Source organism: Phocoena sinus, chromosome 4 (assembly GCF_008692025.1).
Source record: "Phocoena sinus isolate mPhoSin1 chromosome 4, mPhoSin1.pri, whole genome shotgun sequence".
NCBI classification, from domain to species: Eukaryota; Metazoa; Chordata; class Mammalia; order Artiodactyla; family Phocoenidae; genus Phocoena; species Phocoena sinus.
In genome coordinates this window covers 17,004,559-17,026,595 of record NC_045766.1, presented here as the reverse complement: position 1 = coordinate 17,026,595, position 22,037 = coordinate 17,004,559, and the positions used below count along the sequence as shown (strand labels likewise).

The 22,037-nt window shown below is 40.5% G+C and overlaps 1 protein-coding gene across 2 annotated transcripts in view; it reads right to left on the bottom strand.

The window, feature by feature from the left end:
• Window positions 1-21,032, bottom strand: part of PPP2R3A (protein phosphatase 2 regulatory subunit B''alpha) — a 221,397-nt gene extending 200,365 nt beyond the window's left edge. The window contains exon 1 of one of the 2 annotated variants that reach the window (XM_032630859.1): window positions 20,864-21,032. The gene's annotated coding sequence lies outside the window, so the exon portion shown is untranslated. The remainder of the gene's footprint in view (window positions 1-20,863) is intronic. The other variant, XM_032630857.1, reaches the window with a different exon arrangement.
• Window positions 21,033-22,037: the final 1,005 nt, after the last annotated feature.

Sequence of the window (22,037 nt, the reverse complement as noted above, 5' to 3'; positions counted from 1 at the left end):
TGTGCTCTACAGTAGGTGCTTCTTGGTTATCTATTTTATATATAGTAGTGTGTATATGTTAATTCCAAACTCCTAATTTATCCCTCCCCCCACCTTTCTCCTTTGGTAACAGTAAGTTTTTCTTGTCTGTGGGTCTACTTCTGTTTTGTATATAAGTTCATTTGTATCATTTGTTTTTATTTATTTTCTTTCTTTTAAAAAATTTTTAAAATTTAAGTATAGTTGAGTTACAATGTTGTGTTAGTTTTAGGTGTACAGCAAAGTGATTCAGTTTTATATATATATTCATTTGTATCATTTTTCTTAGATTCCACGTATAAGTGCTATCATAGGATATTTGTCTTTCTCTGTCTGGCTTACTTCACTTAGGATAATCTCTAGATCCATCCATGTTGCTGCAAATGGCATTATTTCATTCTTTTTTATGGCTGAGTAATATTCCATTGTATACATGTACATCTTCTTTACCCATTCCTCTGTTGAAGTGCATTTAGGTTGCTTCCATGTCTTGGCTATTGTAAATAGTGCTGCAATGAACACTGAGGCACGTGTATCTTTTCGAATTATAGTTTTCTCTGGATATATGCCCAGGAGTGCGATTGTCAGATCATATGGTAGCTCTATTTTTAGTTTTTTAAACAACCTCCATACTGTTCTCCATAGTGGCTGCACCAATTTACATTCCCACCAACAGTGCAGGAGGGTTCCTTTCTCTCCACACCCTCTCCAGCATTTATTATTTGTAGACTTTTTGATGATGGCCATTCTGACTGGTGTGGGGTGATACCTCGCAGTTTTGATTTGCATTTCTCTAATAATTAGCGATGTTGAGCATCTTTTCATGTGCCTTTTGGCCATCTGGATGTCTTCTTTGGAAAAACGTCTATTTAGATCTTCTGTCCATTTTTTGACTGGGTTGTTTGTTTTTTTGATATTGAGCTGTACGAGCTGTTTGTATATTTTAGAGATTAATCCCTTGTCAGTTGCATAGTTTGCAAATATTTCCTCCCATTCTGTAGGTTGTCTTTTTGTTTTGTTTATGGTTTCCTTTGTTATGCAAAAGCTTTTAAGTTTAATTAGGTCCCATTTGTTTTTTTGTTTGTTCATTTCGTTTTTATTCCCACTAATCCAGGAGATGGATCCAAAAAGATATTGTTGCGATTTATGTAGACTGACCTAATCTTCCTAGGAAGATTACATTTAGGAGACTATTACACTCTTGTCTTTTTTTTTGTGGGGGCGTACATATTTTATAATCTCCTCTTTTTTTTCAGAGCTCAGGGCACCAATCCATTCCTTCTTAAGTCTTCTCTCCTATGTACTGAATAAGAGATATCCCTACTTCTTAGGGACCTGCCTTGTTCACAGGTGAGGCGGAACAACTTTATTGAGTCACAACTGTTTTCCAATCCCTGGTCAAGTTTAGCTGAGACACTGACTCAAGGTAGGCCAATCATGTTTTCTCTCCTAGGAACCTGGAATTGAAGCACTGGAATACTGTCAATTAGGTGAGAGCTCTGGTTCTTAAAGTCCTACAGAATTGATGGCTGAGACCACCGTTTTGGGGCATCCCACAATGAGCAACATGGCAGGAGAAGCTGGTGTCAAGAAAACAGAACACATATAACACAGAGAGAAAGAGAGAGAGGAGTATGTTCAGTTTCTAAAATTGCAGTGAACTGATGTGCTCCCTGTGTATTTTTCCTATAAATAAACTTTTTACAAATATATCTTTTTTTTATGTTATTTTTTATTTTTTTGCCGTACGCGGGCCTCTCACCGTTGTGGGCTCTCCCGCCGCAGAGCACAGGCTCTGGACGCGCAGGCCCAGCGGCCATGGCTCACAGGCCCAGCTGCTCCGCGGCATGTGGGATCCTCCTGGACCGGGGCACGAACCCGTGTCCCCCGCATCGGCAAGCGGACTCTCAACCACTGCACCACCAGGGAAGCCCACAAATATATCTTTAAGTGGATATTTATTCCTTACAACCAATCATTTTCTATGACATGAAAACATACACCTTCATTGATATTCTCTCTCCATTTTTCTTTCAGCTCTTGCTTTCATAATACTCTACTGCATTCCCTCTCCTGGTCTTTCTTCATTTAATCTGTAACCAAAAAAACTTCACCATATGTAATGGATATGTAATGTGGTTTTTTTTGTTTTTGTTTTTTTTGTTTTTTTTTTTTAGCAGCCTAGAGTCTTTTGGACATTCTAATCTTTGATCATAATGGGGCAGTTGAGCAATACATGTGTCCATCTGCCTACTTTTAAGACCAAAGCAACAACATATATTGAAAGGGGGAAATCATTACCCTTCTGAAAGTGAGTGGCAATGTTGTGCTCTTCAGTTAAAGGGCCTCATCCCATGACACATCCTGTCCCTACATTGTGAGGATGGTACATCTTTTCCAGGCTGGCCATTCTGGATCCAGGCCCAATCTGACATCAATCAGTACAATTTCAGTGATTAGGCCTACAATGCAGATCAGTGTTTCCCAACCTTTCTTGAATAATGAATGTTTTTTAAAAAATAATACTGTGAACCTCCTTAGGAATTTAAAAAATTATTTTAAAAAATTTCTTATGACACAAGATAAAGGAGTTTTAAGTAAAAATATTTCATCTTAGTTCAGCATATTATTAAAGCTTTATTATAAAGCTCATGTGGCAAAGTCTTTATACTGATAATATTTAAGGACAAATTTTGACTTCTATTCACAGTAGATGAACTGTTTTATCATGGAAAGAAAATCACATGTTGTCAAATAAAATTGTCAAAAAATTAAAAGATGGATTAACAACCAATATCCTGAGAAAACCATAGTTCGAAGAGGTACACGCACCCCAGTGTTCACTGCAGCACTGTTTATAATAGTCAAGACATGGATGCAACCTAAATGTCCATCAACAGAGGAATGGATAAAGAAGACGTGGTACATGTATACAATGGAATATTACTCCGCCATAAAAAAAGAATGAAATGCCATTTGCAGCAACATGGATGGACCTAGATATTATCATACTAAGTAAAGTAAGTTAGACAGAGAAAGACAAATATCCTATGATATTACTTACATGTGGAATCTAAAAGAAACATACAAATGAATTTATTTACAAAACAGAAACAGACTCACAGACTTCGAAAACAAACTTATTATGGTTACCAAAGGGGATAGGTGCAGGGAGGGATAAATTAGCAGTTTGGAATTAACATATACACACTACTATATATAAAATAGATAATCACCAAGGACCTACTGTATAGCACAGGGAACTCTACTCAATATTTTGTAATAACCTATATGGGAAAGAATCTAAAAAACAATGGATATATGTATAATGGAATCACTTTGCTGTATACCTGAAACTAAAAGAACACTGTAAATCAACTGTACTCTAATATAAAATAAAAATTATATTTAAAAAATGGACTTGGCACTAAATGTATATTGAAATGTAGGCTGAAATTTAATCCACATTATAGCAGCCAAAACAAACAAACGTTAAAGAACTGATACTTGGAATTCTTCCATTTTGAGCTTATAAAAATCAACTCTTATTTTGATAATTTGGAGGTTTAGTTTTTTTTTGTTTGTTTGTTTTTTAAATAAATTCATTTATTTATTTATTTTTGGCTGAGTTGGGTCTTTGTTGCTGAGTGCGGGCTTTCTCTAGTTGTGGCGAGCAGGGTCTACTCTATGTTGCGGTGTGTGGGCTTCTCATTGCGGTGGCTTCTCTTGTTGCGGAGCACGGGCTCTAGGCGTGTGGGCTTCAGTAGTCGTGGTTCATGGGCTCTAGAGCGCAGGCTCAGTAGTTGTGGTGCCCAGGCTTAGTTGCTCCACAGCATGTGGGATCTTCCCGGACCAGGGCTCAAACCCGTGTCCCCTGCATTGGCAGGCGGATTCTTAACCACTGCACCACCAGGGAAGCCCTGGAGGTTTAGTTTAATCAAGGTAGAAGAAATGGTTTCATGCTGCTCTTTGAGAGAAGTTCTCAGCAAACATATACTTCAGCTCTTTATCACCAATAAACAAAAAGCCAGTTGGACAGAATAACCCTGTATATTTTTTCTTTTTCATATTTTCAAGTATTTAAATCTTTCCTTTTGAGAATCTGAAGTACCTAAACAGAATAAGATCAATGATAATAAAATAAACATCCAGCTATCTATAACACTAGTTGTATAGTAAGTTGAAAATGAATTCTTTTTAGAGCAAACCTCTTCCTTATTTCATACCACATGGAGTCTCTCAATTGACAATTCATTTTAGAAATGAAATCATCTGAATTTGATTAGACCCCTTCTATGTTTCGTGATATTCAATACAGTATCTTTACCTTGCTATTTGTATTTGGTTAACCAACCTGAAATTATTTTCTCTAGAGTAGCTTTAAGAATAGGAAATAGCAAATGCCAATTATAAGCATGTATGAATACACATGACTTTAAACTAAGGCATGCCTGGCTAATGTTTTTATATTTAAAATGATTAAAAAAACCTTTTTATTTTGAGTTAATTATAGATTTCCAGAAGAACTGCGAAGAGAATACAAAGAATTCCCTTATACCCTTCACCCAGCTTCCTTTAATCATATAGTATTTTAAGTATTAGAAACATCTTGATATTTCATAAAAATTTTGATCAGATGAATGCAAATTACATATTTCATAAAGAGCATCTTGAAATAGTTTTACAGAACTATCATTTTTCATGCTCCTCATTAATCTATGATATCTTGACATGTGTTTCACACATGTTCCATCTTTAACCAACAATCCATTATGAGTACAAATTAAACTATACTTAAAACTAAGAATAACACTTAAAAACAGTATAATGGTCCTTCTTAAACTCTTCCAAACAGTAGAAGAGGAGGGAATACTTCCAAACTCATTTTATTTTATTATTTAAAAAAAAATTTTATTGGAGTATAGTTGATTTACAATGTTGTGTTAGTTTCAGGTGTACAGCAAAGTAAATTATTATAAATATACATATATCCACTCTTATTTAGATTCTTTTCCCATATAGGCCATTACAGATTACTGAGTAGAGTTCCCTGTGCTATAGAGTAGGTCGTTATTACTTATCTATTTTATATATGGTACTGTGTATATGTCAATCCCAATCTACCAATTTATTCCCCCCCACCCCACTCCCTGGTAACCATAAGTTTGTTTTCTGCATCTGTGACTCTACTTCTGTTTTGTAAATAAGTTTATTTGTACCCTATTTTTTTAGATTCCACATATAAGTGGTATCATATGATACTTGTCTTTCTCCGTCTGACTTGCTTCACTCATTATGACAACTCTACGTCCATCTATGTTGCTGCAAATGGCATTATTTTGCTCTTTTTTATGGCTGAGTAATATTCCATTGTATATATGTACCACATCTTCTTTACCCATTCCTCTGTCGATAGGCATTTAGGTTGCTTCCATGACCTGGCTATTGTAAACAGTGCTGCAATGAACACCAGGGAGGGGTGCATGTATCTTTTCGAATTATGGTTTTCTCTGGTTATATGCTCAGTAGTGGGATTGCTGGGTCATATGGTATTTCTAATTTTAGTTTTTTAAACAACCTCCATATTGTTCTCCAGAGTGGCTGTACCAATTTACATTCCCACCAACGGGGTAGGAGGGTTCTTTTCTCCACACCCTCTCCAGCATTTACTGTTTGTAGATTTTTTTTGATGATGGCCATTCTGACCGGTGTAAGGTGATACCTCATTGTAGTTTTGATTTGCATTTCTCTAATGATTAGTGATGCTGAGCCTCATTTCATGTGCTTTTAGGCCATCTGTATGTCTTTGGAGAAATGTCTATTTAGATCTTCCACCCATGTTTTGATTGGGTTATTTCCTTTTTTTGATACTGAGCTGCATGAGCTGTTTGTATGTTTTGGAGATTAATCCCTTGTCAGTTGCATCATTTGCAAATATTTTCTCCCATTCTGAGGGTTGTCTTTTTGTTTTGTTTCTGGTTTCCTTTGCTGTGCAAAAGCTTTTACGTTTAATTAGATCCCATTTGTTTATTTTTGTTTTTATTTTCATTACTCTAGGAGGTGGATCAAAAAAGATCTTGCTGTCATTTATGTCAAAGCGTGTTCTGCCTATGTTTTCCTCTAAGAGTTTTATAGTGTCCAGCCTTACATTTAGGTCTTTAATCCATTTTGAGTTTATTTTTGTGTATGATGTTAGGGAGTGTTCTAATTTCATTCTTTTATATGTAGCTGTCCAGTTTTCCCAGCACCACTTGTTGAAGAGACTGTCTTTTCTCCATTGTATATTCTTGCCTCCTTTGTCATAGATTAGAAGACCATAGGTACGTGGGTCAAACTCTTTTTATGAGGCCAGCATTACCCTTAATTCAACCAGACAACAACACTATAAAAAAAGAAAATTACATGCCAATATCTTTGATGAACAAAGATGAGATGAAAATCCTTAATAAAATATTAGCAAATTGAAATCAACAATACAGTAAAAGAATAATACACCATGGTCAAGTGGAATCTATTCCAGGGATGCAAGGATGGTTCAACGCCCACAAATCAATCAATATGACACACTGCATTAACAAAATGAAGGATAAAAAGCATATGATCATCTCAATAAACGCAGAAAAAGCATTTGCCAAAAATCACAATCCATTCATGATAAAAACTCTCATCAAACTGGGAATAGAGGAAATATACCTCAACATAAGAGAGGCCATATATGACAAGCTCACAGCTAGCATGAGATTCAACAGTGAAAAGCTGAAAGCTTTTCCTCTAATATCAGGAACAAGACAAGGAGACCCACTCTTACCACATTTATTCAACATAGTATTTGAAGTCCTAGCCAGAGTATTTAGGAAGAAAAAGAAGTAAAGGAATCCAAATCAGAAAGGAAGAAATAGGGCTTCCCTGGTGGCACAGTGGTTGAGAGTCCACCTGCTGATGCAGGGGACATTGGTTCGTGCCCCGGTCTAGGAAGATCCCACATGCCGCAGAGCGGCTGGGCCCGTGAGCCATGGCCGCTGAGCCTGTGCGTCCGGAGCCTGTGCTCCGCAACGGGAGAGGCCACAACAGTGAGAGGCCCGCGTACCAAAAAAAAAAAAAAAAAAAAGGAAGAAATAAAACTATATTTACAAACGACACAGTATTACATATAGAAAACTCTAAAAACTCTACTAAAAAACTGTCAGGACTAATAAACAAATTCAGTAAACTTGCAGGATACAAAATCAATATACAAAAATCAGCTGCACTTCTATATGCTTATAATGAGCCATCAGAATGAGAAATTAAGAAAACAATAGCATTTACACTTGCATTAAAAAGAATAAAATACCTAGGAATAAAAGGTGCTCAACATCACTCATCATCAGAGGAATATAAATCAAAACCACAATGAGCTATCACTTCACACCTGTTAGAATGGCTATTATCAGGAAGACAACAAGTAATAAGCACTGGCCAGGATGTGGAGAAAGGGGAACCCTTGTGCAAGGTAAAGTAAATTGGTGCAGCCCCTATGGAAAACAATATGGAGGTTCCTCAAAAGATTAAAAATAGAACTACCATATGATCCAGCAATTCCACTTCTGGGTATGTATCTGAAAGAAATGAAAACACTAACTTGAAAAGGTATCTGCAACTCCCATGTTCACTGAAGCTTTATAATAGCTAAGACATGGAAACAACCCAAGTTGCTTTTTAAATGGGAAAAACATTTAAATAATTGGTTTATTAATTTCCAAAAAGCAATTACTGATACAGAAACTATTATTGCCTTCAATTATATGAATTGATTCTAACATCAATTTATAAGCTAATTCTAACATTTCACATGGAAGTGGAAATGTGAAAGAGCCAAGAGAATCTTGGCGGGGGAGCGGGGGCAACAAAGACAAAGTAGTAGCAATATTTTTTCCTTAAACTGAGCAGTGGATAACAAGTGTTCATTATACTGCTATGCTTTACATCTTACATATGTTTTATAAATATTGTGCTGTAGATGTTTAATTTTTTTTTTTTTTTTTGCAGTACGCGGGCCTCTCACTGTTGTGGCCTCTCCCATTGCGGAGCACAGGCTCTGGACGCGCAGGCTCAGCAGCCATGGCTCACGGGCCCAGCGGCTCCACGGCATGTGGGATCTTCCCGGACCGGGGCATGAACCCGTGTCCCCTGCATCGGCAGATGGACTCTCAACCACTGCGCCACCAGGGAAGCCTGATGTTTAATATTTTTAAAAAGAACAAAGAAAGAAGACCTTGCCTACCAAAAATCACAATTTATTATCAAGCTATAGTAATTAAAAGTGTGTTAATGTCACAGAAGCAAAGATCAATGGAACTAGAGTCCTAAAACCAACCTATACATATATGAGAATCTATTAACTGATAATTTGACATGCCACTTATTAGAAAAATTATTATTCAAATGGATAGCCAACTGAACAAGAGTCCTCCCTTACACTATTCACAAAAATAAATTCCAGATGAATTAAAGATTTAAATTTTATATAAAATTATAAGAAAATGTAAGATACTATGTTTATATCTTAAGGCAGGAAAGACATCCATTTAAAAGTTAGTTAAAAAAAAAGTTAGTAAAAAAAAAAAAGTAAAGTCAAAAGCCATGAAAGCAAAGATAGGTAAATCTGACATCAAAATTAAAAACCATTACTAACAAAGGGAGAGGACTACAACAGATTGGAGGAAAATGTACCATTTTCATAAATAAAGAATGAGTATCTAGAAGCCAAAGAACTCCTATAAATAAATAAAAAGTATTCACTATCTGCATATAACAGGAAAAAACAAAAATAAGAGTGCTTAAACAAAACAGAAGTTAAATTTCTCTTATGCAAAAGAAGTTGAGGGCTGGTGCAGCAGCTTGACCAAGTGCTCAGAGACCCAGACTTTCTGGCTCACTGAGCTACCACCGTGGTCCTCATAGTCTAGGATGGCTGGTAGAGCTCCAGTCATTACATCTGTGTTCCAATATATAGAATGTGTGAAGGGATGAGGGAGTGCCTCCTCTCTTGAAGGAGCCTTCAGAAAGTCATATCAAACCCTTCTGCTTATGTATTGTTAGCTAAAACTTACCTAGTTATACTTAGCTCCAAGGAAGCCAAAGAATATAGTCTTCTGGATGGGCAGCAATGGACCTGGCTAAAAACTGGGGTTCCTATTACTAAAGATGAAGGAAGAATGGATCACAGGAGGTAACCAGCAGTCTTTGCTATGCAATCCAAATAGAAAAGAAAAAAAGAAATACAAATGGTCAAAAACTAGAAAAGATGCTCAACCACATGGAAATAAAAATTAAAACAAGGAGAGAGGAGTTTAAAAAACTTTTGAGAGAGGCAAAAATTTGCAAGTTGGTGAAGGCATGAGGATTTTTGTCCTCTGTTAATTTTTTACTTTTAACAAAGAGAATGTATTCTATATTCCTAGTGTAACTAAAAGTAATAAAAATATTTTATTTATTAAAAAACATAAACACATTACTGCTTTTAATTATATTACATATTATATAGTTAAATAATATTAGTATAGATACCTTGGGGACCAATTTGGCATTATCTATTAAAATTTTGATTATATGACTATATGACCCAGTAATTCCATCTTTCAGTTGTTTATACAATATAAACATTCACACATTTGCATAAGTACAAGGATGTTCATTGCAGTAATGTTTAAAAGAGGAAAAACTGGAAACAACCCAAGTGTTCATCATCAGGGGAATAGACCTACTTAATTTTTTTCATAGCACTATTACCACTATCTGAAATTACATTATTTATTTATCTACTTATTTGTCATCTAGGAAATTAGCTCATCTAGGAAAAGAGTAGAGGCAAGGAGAACATATTTACATAATACTTGTTTGGTTAAAAATTCATTAGAAATAATGCATTGTCTTTTAAAATAATGAATCAAAACAGACACCATTCCAGCCTTTAATAACATGATCCCGCCAGAAGGCCCTCATGAAGGCCTGCAGGTTTACAGACAAGCTGAGAAACAATGACCCAGATGAAACCTCTTAACCTGCTATCCAGAGAGACCGTCATTGGACATGATCTGTTGCCCTTTTCTTTAGAGTCGGAGGCATTTCACAGTAGAATCAACACACTCTCTTCATTATGTGGAACCCTTAACTGCCTTTAATACATGGATTCCAATACTGCTGCCAACACTGAGTGAACTTCTACTCACTGAGCAGGGCCTGCCATGGGAAAGAGGTACCAACTAGAATGCCAGGAGAATGCCAAGATTGCTAAGACGTACCATGCTGACAGAAGACAAAATGCTGACACCTGAGCCACAGTGCTCGGGGCTTGGCGCTGGTAGGAGTGCTGTGTTCATCAGTACTCGTAGCAGGAGCATTCCAGGGCTCCATTCTCAAGGCTGTGAAACAGGGACTATGCCTGTGATCACGAAATGGAAGGGCTCAGTGTGCCTTTGCTATGATTTCTAAGTCCTTAATGACATACCCATTCACAGACACTAATCTCTGCTTTTTATTTCTAACCTCACAGACAAGCAGTTTTCAAACTGCTTAAAACAAAACAAAACAAAACAAAACTGGGGGGACTCAGTTCAAAAGAAAGCTTAGGGCTTCCCTGGTGGCGCAGTGGTTGAGAGTCCGCCTGCCGATGCAGGGGACACGGGTTCGTGCCCCGGTCTGGGAGGATCCCACGTGCCGCGGAGCGGCTGGGCCCGTGAGCCATGGCCGCTGAGCCTGCGCGTCCGGAGCCTGTCCTCCGCAACGGGAGAGGCCACAACAGTGAGAGGCCCGCGTAACGCATAAAAAAAAAAAAAAAAGAAAGCTTAAAGATGAATAAACATATGGGGGCATGGGAGAGAAATAGCCTCAATGCTCAGTCTTGGGGGGATGGGAGGAACACCCAGATTATTGAGAGATCTAGGAAGAAGAGTTTGAAAGGGAAGGGAGTGCTGGGGAAAATGAACTTTAACAAAGACCTGAGAGAAGGAGCTTTGTAGATATTAGGGGAAAGCAAAGGTCCTGAGGCAGGGATGTAGCTGCTTTGTTGAAGGAAGAACAAGAACCATTTGTGACTGGGACAAAGTAAGCACAGGGGAGAGTAGTAGGAGATGAGGTCAGGGAAGTAAAAGGGGGGTTAGATTATGTAGGGCCTTGTAGGTAAATGTAAAGCCTCTGATCAGAGAACTTACTTTTAACAGGGTCCCTCTAGCTGCTAGGAGAGCAAGGACTGAAGCAGGGAAAAAGAGGCTATGACAGTAATCCAGGTGAGATACAATGGTGATTTGGACAAGGTAGAAGCAGTAGAGATATTGGGATGTGACCAATTCTAGATACATTCTGAATGTAGAGCCAAGAGGGTTTGCTGATAGACTGAATGTGGGGTGAAAGAGAAAGAAGAGAGTCAAAGATGTTGCCAAGGTTTTTGGCCTGGGTTCCTGGAAGAATGGAGCTGCTATTTACCGAGATGGGACAGGCTGTGGGAAGAGTGGGTTTTAGAGGGGAAGAGGAGGAGTTCCGTTTTGAGATGTCTGTTAGATATCCAAATGGAGAGGTCAAGTAGGCACTTTGATAACAGAGTATGAGATTCAGAGAAGAGGTCTAACTTGGAGAAAAAATTGGTAGTCCTTGGTGGTAGGATTGGTGTATATTTAAGGTCATGAGACTGGGTGAAATGACAAGAAAATAGGGTTGATAAGGAAGAACAGAGGTTTGAGGAATAAACAGCTCTCCAATTTTCAGAGGTCAGTTAGATGATGAAAACAAAAAGACTGAGAAGGAATCACCAGTAAGGTAGGAGGAAATCCAGAGAATGTAGTACTCTGGAAGCTAAGTGAAAAAAGCATTTCAAAGAAAGGAATAATCAACTGTGCAAAATGCTGTTGAAAGGTCAAGTAAGAAAAAGACTGAAAACTTACTCACTGGAGTTAGCAATGTGGAGGGTAAAGGCCTGACTCAAGAGAGAGGACTCAAGAGAGACCGGTGGTAAGGAACTGGACTGAGTCAGTTAGACAACAGAGAGGAACAGATTTGGAGGAGGATGCAGGGTCAAGAGAGAGTTTAGGCTTGTATCATAAGGCACTGTATCTCTAGTATCTAGCAAAGTGCCAAGCACATAGTGGTAACTCAATAAATATTTGTTGATTGAGGTGAATGAGATCACTAACCACTGAATCAGAAAATAGTCTTAGTTCTAGAAGTTTAAAGGTTGATACATTGAAATGCGAGAATTCTTGGTTCAATAAAAAGAACTGCCTTTATTCTCCTTCAAAGCCTGAAAACTCTTTAGTTTTGAAAACTATGACTCACACACCTAGAACAGCTATCCCTAAATTTGAGAAGAGGGACTTCCCTGGTGGTGTGGTGGTTAAGAATCCAAGCAATGGTCCGGGAAGATCCCACGTGCTGCAGAGCCACTAAGCCCGTGTGCCACAACTATAGAGCCTGCGATCTAGAGCCCGAGAGCCACAACTACTGAGCCCATGTGCCACAACTACTAAAGCCTGCATGCCTAGAGCCCGTGCTCCACAATAAGAGAAGCCACCACAATGAGAAGCCCACGCACCACAACGAAGAGTAGCCCCCTCTCGCCACAACTAGAGAAAGCCCGCATGCAGCAACGAAGACCCAACACAGCCAAAAAATAATAATAATAAATAAATAAATTTATTTAAAAAATAAATAAATTTGAGAGGAATAGCAACAGAATTTGACAAATGCATGCTCTACAAGAAAATATACCTTTAATTCTGGATGGGTACAACGTATCCAAATACCTTTTGTACCTGGGACTCTGTGACTGGCTGGATCCCAGCCCTCTAGTTATGTCACGACTCACTATGCACTAGAATGGAAGACCCTTGGTGGTTGCTGAAGGATCATACCACTCTTGGTGGTATCTGACAAGGGTCTAGTAATCAATATATAAAGAACTCTTAACTACTCAACAACAAAAAAGACAAGCAGCCCAATTAAAAAACAGGCAAAGAACTTGAATAGACATCTCTCCAAAGAAAATATACAAATGGCCAACAAACACATTAAAAGATGCACAACATCATTAGTCACTAGAGAAATGCAAATCAAAATCACAGTGAGATATCACTTCCCATCCACGAGGATGGCCATAACCAAAACCAAACCAAAACCAGAAAATAACAAGTGTTGACGAGGACGTGGAGAAACTATAACTTTCAAACACTGATAGTGGAAATGTAAAATGGTGCAGTTGCTGTGGAAAAGTTTGGTAGTTCCTCAAAAAGTTAAACATAGAATCACCATATGATCCAGCAATTCCACTCCTAGGTATATATACAAAAGAATTGAAGCAGGTATTCAAGTAAAAACTTGCACACGAAAGCTCTTGGCAACACTATCTACAGTAGCCAGAAGGTGTAAACAACTGAAATGTCCATCAACTGATAAACGGATAAACAAAAGGTGGTATATCCTTTCAGTGGAATTATTATTCAAAGACAGGAATGAATATTATTCAAAGAAAGGAACACATGCCACAACATGAATGAACCTTGTAAACATCATGCTAAATGAAAGAAGCCAGATACAGGAAGTCTCATTTTGTGTGATTCCATTTATATGAAATGTCCAAAATAAACAACTCCATAGAGAAAGCAAGCAAACTGGTGGTTTCCAGGAAATAGGGGGAGAAAGGGATGGGGAATAACTGCTTAATGGGTACACGGCTTCCTTCTGGGGTGATAAAAAATGTTCTGGAATTAGATAATGGTTATGGTTGCACAACACTGTGAATGTATTGAGATTCACTGATTGTACACTTTAAAATGATTAAAATGGTTAATTTTATGTTATGTGAATTTTAACTCAATAAAAGCAAGTCACACAGCTCACACTTGACAGATCAAGGTCATGCACCCACGAACTGACTCTAAATCCTATTACCATGCAACCACTGTTGTCTCCTTTACAAACCAAAGGAGCTCTGGACAACTTTGGCAGTGAACTTTTCCCTCCATCTATCACCATCAGGCATAGTACCTAACTATATTTGCGATAAAAGAATTCCTACAATTGCCTAAGCACATAAAAGTTTCTAAACAAAATATTTTCTTATTATAAACTCCCAGTATAAACCTTAAACCAAAGTCTGCTATTCATGTCACAAAGTCATCCTTCATTTAGAAGTTAACCATCATGCACCTGATGAACCAATGACAGCTATGAAGGACAATCCCTTACAAGATGATACTCCTGTTTGCAAAAAGAGTACAGCAATGGGGCTTATGCCTTCAACTAATAAATACCATTCTTCACTAATAATCCTTGGCATTTTCCAACCCCTGTGGTTTCTGTTCTGCTGGTAGATCACAACTCTTAGAAACATGAAGTGTAAAACTGACCTTTAAACTCTCTTGTGCCAGATTAAGGTTGCCAGCGAGGCAGAAATGGATAAATGACAGATTGGTAGTGAACATCTGCATTACAACCCACTCCAGAGAGTCATTCTAATCCAAAGTCTTCAAGGTAACAGCATTCATACAACCTTTTGGAAACCAAAGTTTGTCTGGTGTTCTCTTCTTCTGCTTCTCTCTGAGCTCAATGAGGGCCTAATTCTCCAACTTATATCCATACCCTTTAATCACCATCAATGATAAAGATTTCAAAGTATGAGAAATGTTACATACACGCAACTGGAAAACCAAACTGCAATATCAAGTTAATTAGAAAAAAACACAGCTGCAAAAACTATCCCTAGGGGGCTTCCCTGGTGGTGCAGTGGTTGAGAGTCCACCTGCCGATGCAGGGGACATGGGTTCGTGCCCCGGTCTGGGAAGATCCTACATGCCACGGAGCGGCTGGGCCCGTGAGCCATGGCCGCTGAGCTTGCGCATCCGGAGCCTGTGCTCCGCAACGGGAGATGCCACAACAGTGAGAGGCCCGCGTACCGCAAGAAAAAAAAAAAAAAAAAACTATCCCTAGGAATGACAGCTAGATACATATTCCCTGACATAGCCAAGTATTCCATTTCCAACATGCCAACAATCTGGTCTTTGTTCATCAGTTCACTGAAAGGATGATGTCAGGGTCACTGGAGCCCTGCTGGTCCTTAGGAGTTCTATGGCTTTCCAGATAAGAAAGAGACTAAGGGCCTAATCACCAACATCTGAGCCTCAAGGGTCCTGGCAAAATATCTCCTCAGTGAAAAGCACAAAGTCTCCAAAACAAATATAAGCAAGATCCCTCCGAAATGGGGTAGACAGGTAATCAGGCACGACTGAGATACGTCCCTGAAAAGTCAGGAGAAGCGTTTGGGTAACCAACACAGACTAAGCACCTACCATAGAGACATGTAAGACAACTCCCCCTGCCTCATCACTCCCCTTTTGATTAAACATCTCAAAAGATTTTTCCAACATTCACCATTTCCATTTCCTTACTTTCTATCCACTTCAATCTGGCTTCTGCCTTTTTCAATCTAAAACGGTTGTTGCTAAGGTCAAAGACTCCATTTGCTAAAGTCAGTACATCATTTTATGTCTACATCTTTACTTGATGACTCCTCTTTTTAAAATACTCTCTTCCCTTGCCTTTCATGACACATCTTAAACTGGAATTAAATTTGAAAGTGAGTTTCTAAGACAAAAACCGAGTATAGTTTAAATTACTCTCGAAAATTCTTTAAATGGCCTATTACGTAAAGCCTAACTGATTTTTGTATGCATAACTCTATACAGTAATGAACAGCATATATGTATGCATGCATGCATGCAAAAAACAAAAAAAACAGTAAGTATACCTGCAAAATAGAACACTTTCTTTCATCTAATTAGAAACACCTTCAAATATATTCGGTTAAGTTTGCATACCTTAAGGGCAAGCAAGGTGTCATTCCACTGTACCTCTGGCCACTTCTCATCCCTCTCCTGGGGTTACCCTCCTTGACCCAACTTTGAAATGCTGGGCCTGAGCCCTCTTCTCTTCTTAATCTCTATAGATGGTTCTCAATTTCCACTGCTCAGTGGAATCACCTGAGGACCTTTTAAAAATCCCAGGCTGCAATTCAGAGCAAGCAAACAGAAAGAGAAATTGAGGTAGGCCCCAGCATCAGTATTTTTTAACCATTCAATGTTTCCAATGTGTAGCCAAAATGAGAATCACTATTCTATACTCTCTCCTTAGAGCAGGCATCACACATATGCTTACACAGTCAGAGAAGAAAATAAACAAAGCAGGCCAGGAATAAGTTTTAGGGAGTGGTAGGCTCTTTGGTGGACTAGAAAGCAGCTGGGATCAGCTGTGACAGAGCTCCAATCAACTGCTCTCATATGGGAAAGCCCGCTCAGTAGTGCTACATCTTCTCACTTTTAAAGAAAACCTCCAAAATCTGGATTTTCATGGGAAATCTTCAGATTTTAAATTACTGGCAACTAACTCAAAATTAAACAACAACAACAAAAACCACTGTATGTGAAAAACAACACAGATCTGTAAAACAGATTCAGCTCTGGGCTGTGGGTGTACAACCTCTGTGCGGGGTAATTCCATCTACACCCTTCAATTTACACCTAAATATTTATATCCCCAGTCCATCACACCCTTCTGGGCTCTGGATTTGAATTATCAAATGCTTATGTGACATCTCCACTTCTCACCAGTCCCAAAGTGAACTGTAATTTAAACCACCTCAACCATTTATTCTTCCAATGTTCTCTAGCTCAGGTAACACCATTCACCTGGCTGGGTAAGTGAGAACCCTGGGCTTTATTCTATACACGTATTTCTCCCTCTCACTGCTTGTACTGTATCAATCAACAAATCCTATCAATTATGCCTCCTAAATATATCCCTTGCATCCATTTACTTCTCTCCATCTCCTCTGCTACCAACTTGGTCCCAGCTATCAGTTTTTCTCTACCTTTCCACAGTGTAGTTTTCCCTCTGTATCCATGGATGTAAACCTGCAGATATGGAGGGCTGACTGTATTACGCCATCTTATATAAGAGACTTGAGCATCCGTGGATTTTGGTATCCAGGGGGGTCCTGGAACCAATCCCCAGCAGATACCAAAGGCTGACTGTATTAGCCAGCTCAGGTAGCCATAATAAAATACCATAGACTGGGTGGCTTAAACAACAGAAATTAACATTCTTACAGTTTTGGAGGATAGAAGTCCCAGATCACGGTCCAGCAAGGTTGGTTTCTGGTAAGGACTCTCTTCCTGGCTTGTAAATGGCTATGTTCTCACTGTGAGCACATGGCCTTCCCTTCCTCCTCTTCTTATAAGGCCACCAATTTTATTGGATTAGGGCCCCAACCCTTATGACCTCACTTAACTTTAATTACCTCCTAAAGACTATCTTCAAATATAGTCACATTAGGGATTAGGGCTTCAAAGAGCAATTTTAGGGGGACACAATTCACTTTATAACACACTGTAATCTTAGTTAGAATCAGTTTTCTCCAACATCCACTCATTTCCTTCCAAGCTATTCTCTCCAATATGACCAGAGTAATCTTTTACAACCACAAATATTTACAAATGTGTGTGTGTACATATCTGACCCAACAATTCCACTTCTAGGAATTTATCCTACAAATATATTCACACACATGTGAACTAGCATATGCATAGTATGATTTGTTATAGTAAATTACTGGAAACAATTTAAATGTCCCTCAACAGAGGAACACAGTTTAAATGTCCCTCAGTAGAGGATCCATTAAATAATCTGTGTATCTATACAATGGAATACTATACAGTCATTCAAAAGAATAAGAAAACTATATAATAGAATGGAAAGATTTCCAGGATATTGTTAAGAGAACAAAACAAGGAACAGAACAGTGTGTACAGTATGCTACCACTTGCGTAAACAACAGGAGGAAAGAGTATGCATTTGCTTGAATGCCACAGAAAATGTCTAGAATGATACATAAAACTACTAACAGTGGTTATCCTGCTGGAAGGTATGAGGAAAGTGGCAGCTGGGGGAGGAAATAAGACCCACTGCAGACATTCTGATCTAATGGGCCTGGAGCATGGCCCAGGCACTAGTATTGTTTTAAGTTCCTCTAGTGATTCTGATAAACAGGCTGGACTGAGAACTGCTGCTCACCGTGCCTTCACCTACTTTCCCAGCTTCATTTTGTATCATCCGGCCCCTATCACTCTCCATCCTCCAGCTATACTGGCCTCTGAATTCCCAGAAAAGGTCCTGCTCCTTCTGCCTGGAATACAGTCCCCCAAAGCTTTACCTTGTAACTTCTATTTATTCTTCAGTCTACCTCCCCTTATAGGTTACTTCCCAAAGAAACCCCTAGTTTCCAAACTAGGTCAGTACCCCTTTGTGATGTACTCAGAGAACCCTGTACTTCCAGAATCTATCACAATTGTAACGAGGAACTGTATAATTATACATGTATGTGTCTGTCACTCTTTAGACTGTAAGGTCCAGGAGTTTAGAGATCACATCCGTGGCTTTTACCACTGTATTCCCAGACCTAAATTAAGGTCTGGCTGGCAAGGTAGGCTCTCTCTCAGATGTTTGTTAAATGAATGACTGCTCTTACCTTCAAACCCAGCAGAGTAGAAAAAATGACACAGAAGCAAATGAGGACAATGCAGTGTCATTAGTGTTAAGACAAGCAGTCCCTTTAGAACAGTGGTTCTCAACTGGGGGTGATTTTGGCCCTCCCAGGGGACATCTGGCAATGTCTAGAGGCATTTTTGAGTGTGGGTGGTGTGGGGTGTGTGACTGTTTGACTGTCACAACTGTGTGTGTATGCAGGCGGACTACTGGTAACTATTAACTAGAGGTCAGGAATGCTGCTAAACATCCTATAGTGCACAGGATAGCCTCCATGAGAAGAATTATCTGGTCCAAAATGTCAGTGGTACGTCTAATTTAGAGGACGGTCATACTCAAAAGGGTGATCAATTCTATGCCAGGCAATGGGGTTTTTCGGGGGGGAGGTGGGGTGAGGAGGATGTCAAGAAAAACTTCAGAGAGGAAGTAAAGCTTTAAGCTGTGTGTTGAAGGGTGGTATGGACCATATCAGTGTAGACTGTTTGCCAGAAGTAATGCGAAGCCTCTGAAGCGTTTAAAAGCAAAGTTATGGTTTGAACAGGCACCCACCTCAAGTAGCCCATACCCCAATATTACTCGTCTCCTTTATTCCCTTCTTGCTGAAATGAACCTTTCATTCTCTTAGGGCAGTGTTTTCAGCTAAACATTGAGGCCAAATTAAGTCAGACTAAGATAAAGTCGTATAGCCCTTTCAATTTCCAGAATATTAGCTGTATTTTAAAATATGCAAATACTTATGAATACAAATAAATCTTTAACTGCTTAAAGTTCAGATTATTCGTAGATAAAGCTATTTTTTGAACTCAACAGCCAGGTTGGTCCTGGTAAAGACTTCTCCAAAGCTTTCCATTTAAAAAAAACTTCTTTCCTCTGTCCTCAATTTCTGAGCTCCCAGAGTTAGAAAAGATTCAAGTTTTTCCACAAGTATCTCATGCTATAAGTTCTTCTGCCAGAGAGGACAGGATGCAATAAGTGTGAATAAACTGTATGTATAAATTAGTCTATAGATTTTTAAAAAGGCTTTCACTAAAAGTCATGGATACTCCTGGAAGAAATGAAATTGAGGTAATTTAAAATAGTATGACCAAAAAAGAAAACGGTGTTTTACTATAACACAAGCCTGTTGCCTACTGAGCTGGAAACACACTCTGCTCTAGTATGGCTATTCTTAGGGTCTCAGACTGGGTGCTCTCTCTATGAGAAACTGAGGCCTGAGACTAACGAAGAACAAAGAAAAATGCTTGGCACGGAAGGTTTGGGCGATGTTTTGTACATAAAAGATTTGAGGAGGAAGACTTCCTCAGATTTTGGAAGGCATACTAATCACTCTTTTTTTGCTTACGTGTTAAAAATTTTTATTTCGTGTTTCCAGACCACTTCCTAATAAGAAAATACCTTATAATTTACAAAGAGCAATATATCCTCCCTTACATTTGCTGACCACTAAAACTGGATACAGTTTCCTTAAGCTTTACCAGAGTCAGAGGATTGGGAATAACGTGAGCATAGCAGAGTTCAGATGTAACATCAACTCCAAGGCCGGCCAGCTGGTTTCCATCGAGAGGTCCCCCAGGAGAAAGCCCCTCCGAGGGAGGCGGCGGCCGGGGTCGGCGCGGGAGTGAGACCCACCGGGGCGGCCCAGCGGCGGCCGCAGGGCAAGGCCGGGGTCAGCCCGACCCCTGTTTACCTTTGTTTCAGGTACTCCCTTTCCCAGCCGGGCCCGGGATCCCGCCCGAGGCCGCGAGCTGGTGACACATCCTTCTTTGGCCAAGTCGGGCCGAGGTTGGTCAGGGGGCGGGGAAGGAAAATAAAGGCTCAGCGCCTAACGACGTGACTCTCAGTTCTTCCAAAACGTTGGCATTTGTTTCTCTGCCAAGCTTTCCTATTAACAAGTTCCCGAGGGTTGTACGGGCGAACTGGACCCCCAGCCCCCCGAAAGTGGGAGGGACCAGGCCGTCCCCCGCCTTCCCTCCTCCGTGGGCGCCCCCGGGACAGGCCGTTTCCACACCTCCCGGGCTGACAATGCCCGGGACCGAGCCGGTCGTGCGGCGGCGCCCGCACCGCCTCGAACCCCGACTTGCGCGGCTCAGCCAGCAGGGCCAGCGCCGCGCTGCCCTGCCGACCCCGCCGGCCCCTGGGGCCAGGCCGGTCCCCGCCCTCAGGCCCCGGCCCCGCCCGCCCGGGCCTCCGCGCACCGCCCCCCTCCCTCGCCACAACCCGCGGGCCGAACGCGGGACGCGAGGGCTCCGGGCCGCGCGGCGGGCGGCCCCACGCTTACCTCAGCGCCCGCGGCTCCTCCTCTGGCTGCTGCCTCCGCTCGCGCACAGCCTTGGCCGCCAGGGCTCCGGGCGGCGCGGGATGTGGACTGGGAAAGCGGCGCGTGAGGAGCTGAGGCCCAAGCGCGCCCCGCCCAGCCGCCCGTCCACCCCTTCCCATCCCTCAGCCCCACCCTCTGCTGTGGGCTCGGCGCCCCGCCCCTCCCTCCAGGCTCCGCCCCTCCCAGCGGACCCCGCCCACTCTGCCGGCCAGAGAGTGAAAGGGGACACTCAGGGGCGCCGCAAGAGCCGCCAGGGCCGCTGTCCGTGCAGTCCCCTGTATGGCGGGCCTGCGGGGATGCGATTCGTAGTGCTTACTACGATTTGGCGGATGAGAGTTTCACTCTCTGATTTATTATTACTGTTATCGTTGTTGTTATCTTCATTTAGTTGTTTTGCCCTCCTGTAGCCGACTGGATGGCTCCACTGAGGCCAGAGGCGGTGGACAGGTAGCCCTCACCGCTGACCAGACACTCCCTGTCACTCCGATCCTACCTACCTGTGGCCAGCACCTGCGCCACGTGTCATTATGATATAGTGAACAAGTTGTGTGAATTTTGAAAGAAGAGATATTTATTTTTAACAGTTATTGTTAAATATAACACAAATATAGAAAGCCGTATAAAACCAATGTACAACTTATGAATTATCCTGAGACATAACACCCTTATAACCACTCCTGAGATTTAACACCATGTGAAATGGTCTGGTTTAAAACATAAATCTCATCGCGCGCTGGGGGGACTCAACTTGGGAAGGTCTTCCCAAAATTGCCTTCCTTGTAACTGACACAGGAACTCATAGGCCACCTGCCCACAATCATGTGCTAAGAGCACATATGAAAAATGTGAAACAGTGAAATTCTTAATTAAAAAGATAAATCAATAAATACATAAATATGTAAACAACTTAAAAAATAAGTCAATCAGGAGATTGAACAAACAGCATGAGTAAGGAGCACCTAGGGGTGGGAGGTAGGTGGGTACGTGAAGACTTAAAAATAGCCAGGGATTAGGTGGCCTGCAAGGACAGGTCCTGGACACCTAGCTGTCCTCACTCTGTGTCACTAGCACCTAGCACAGCACCAGGCATATAATAGGTGCTGTGTGTGTATTATAGTTCAAGGAAAGAAAAATA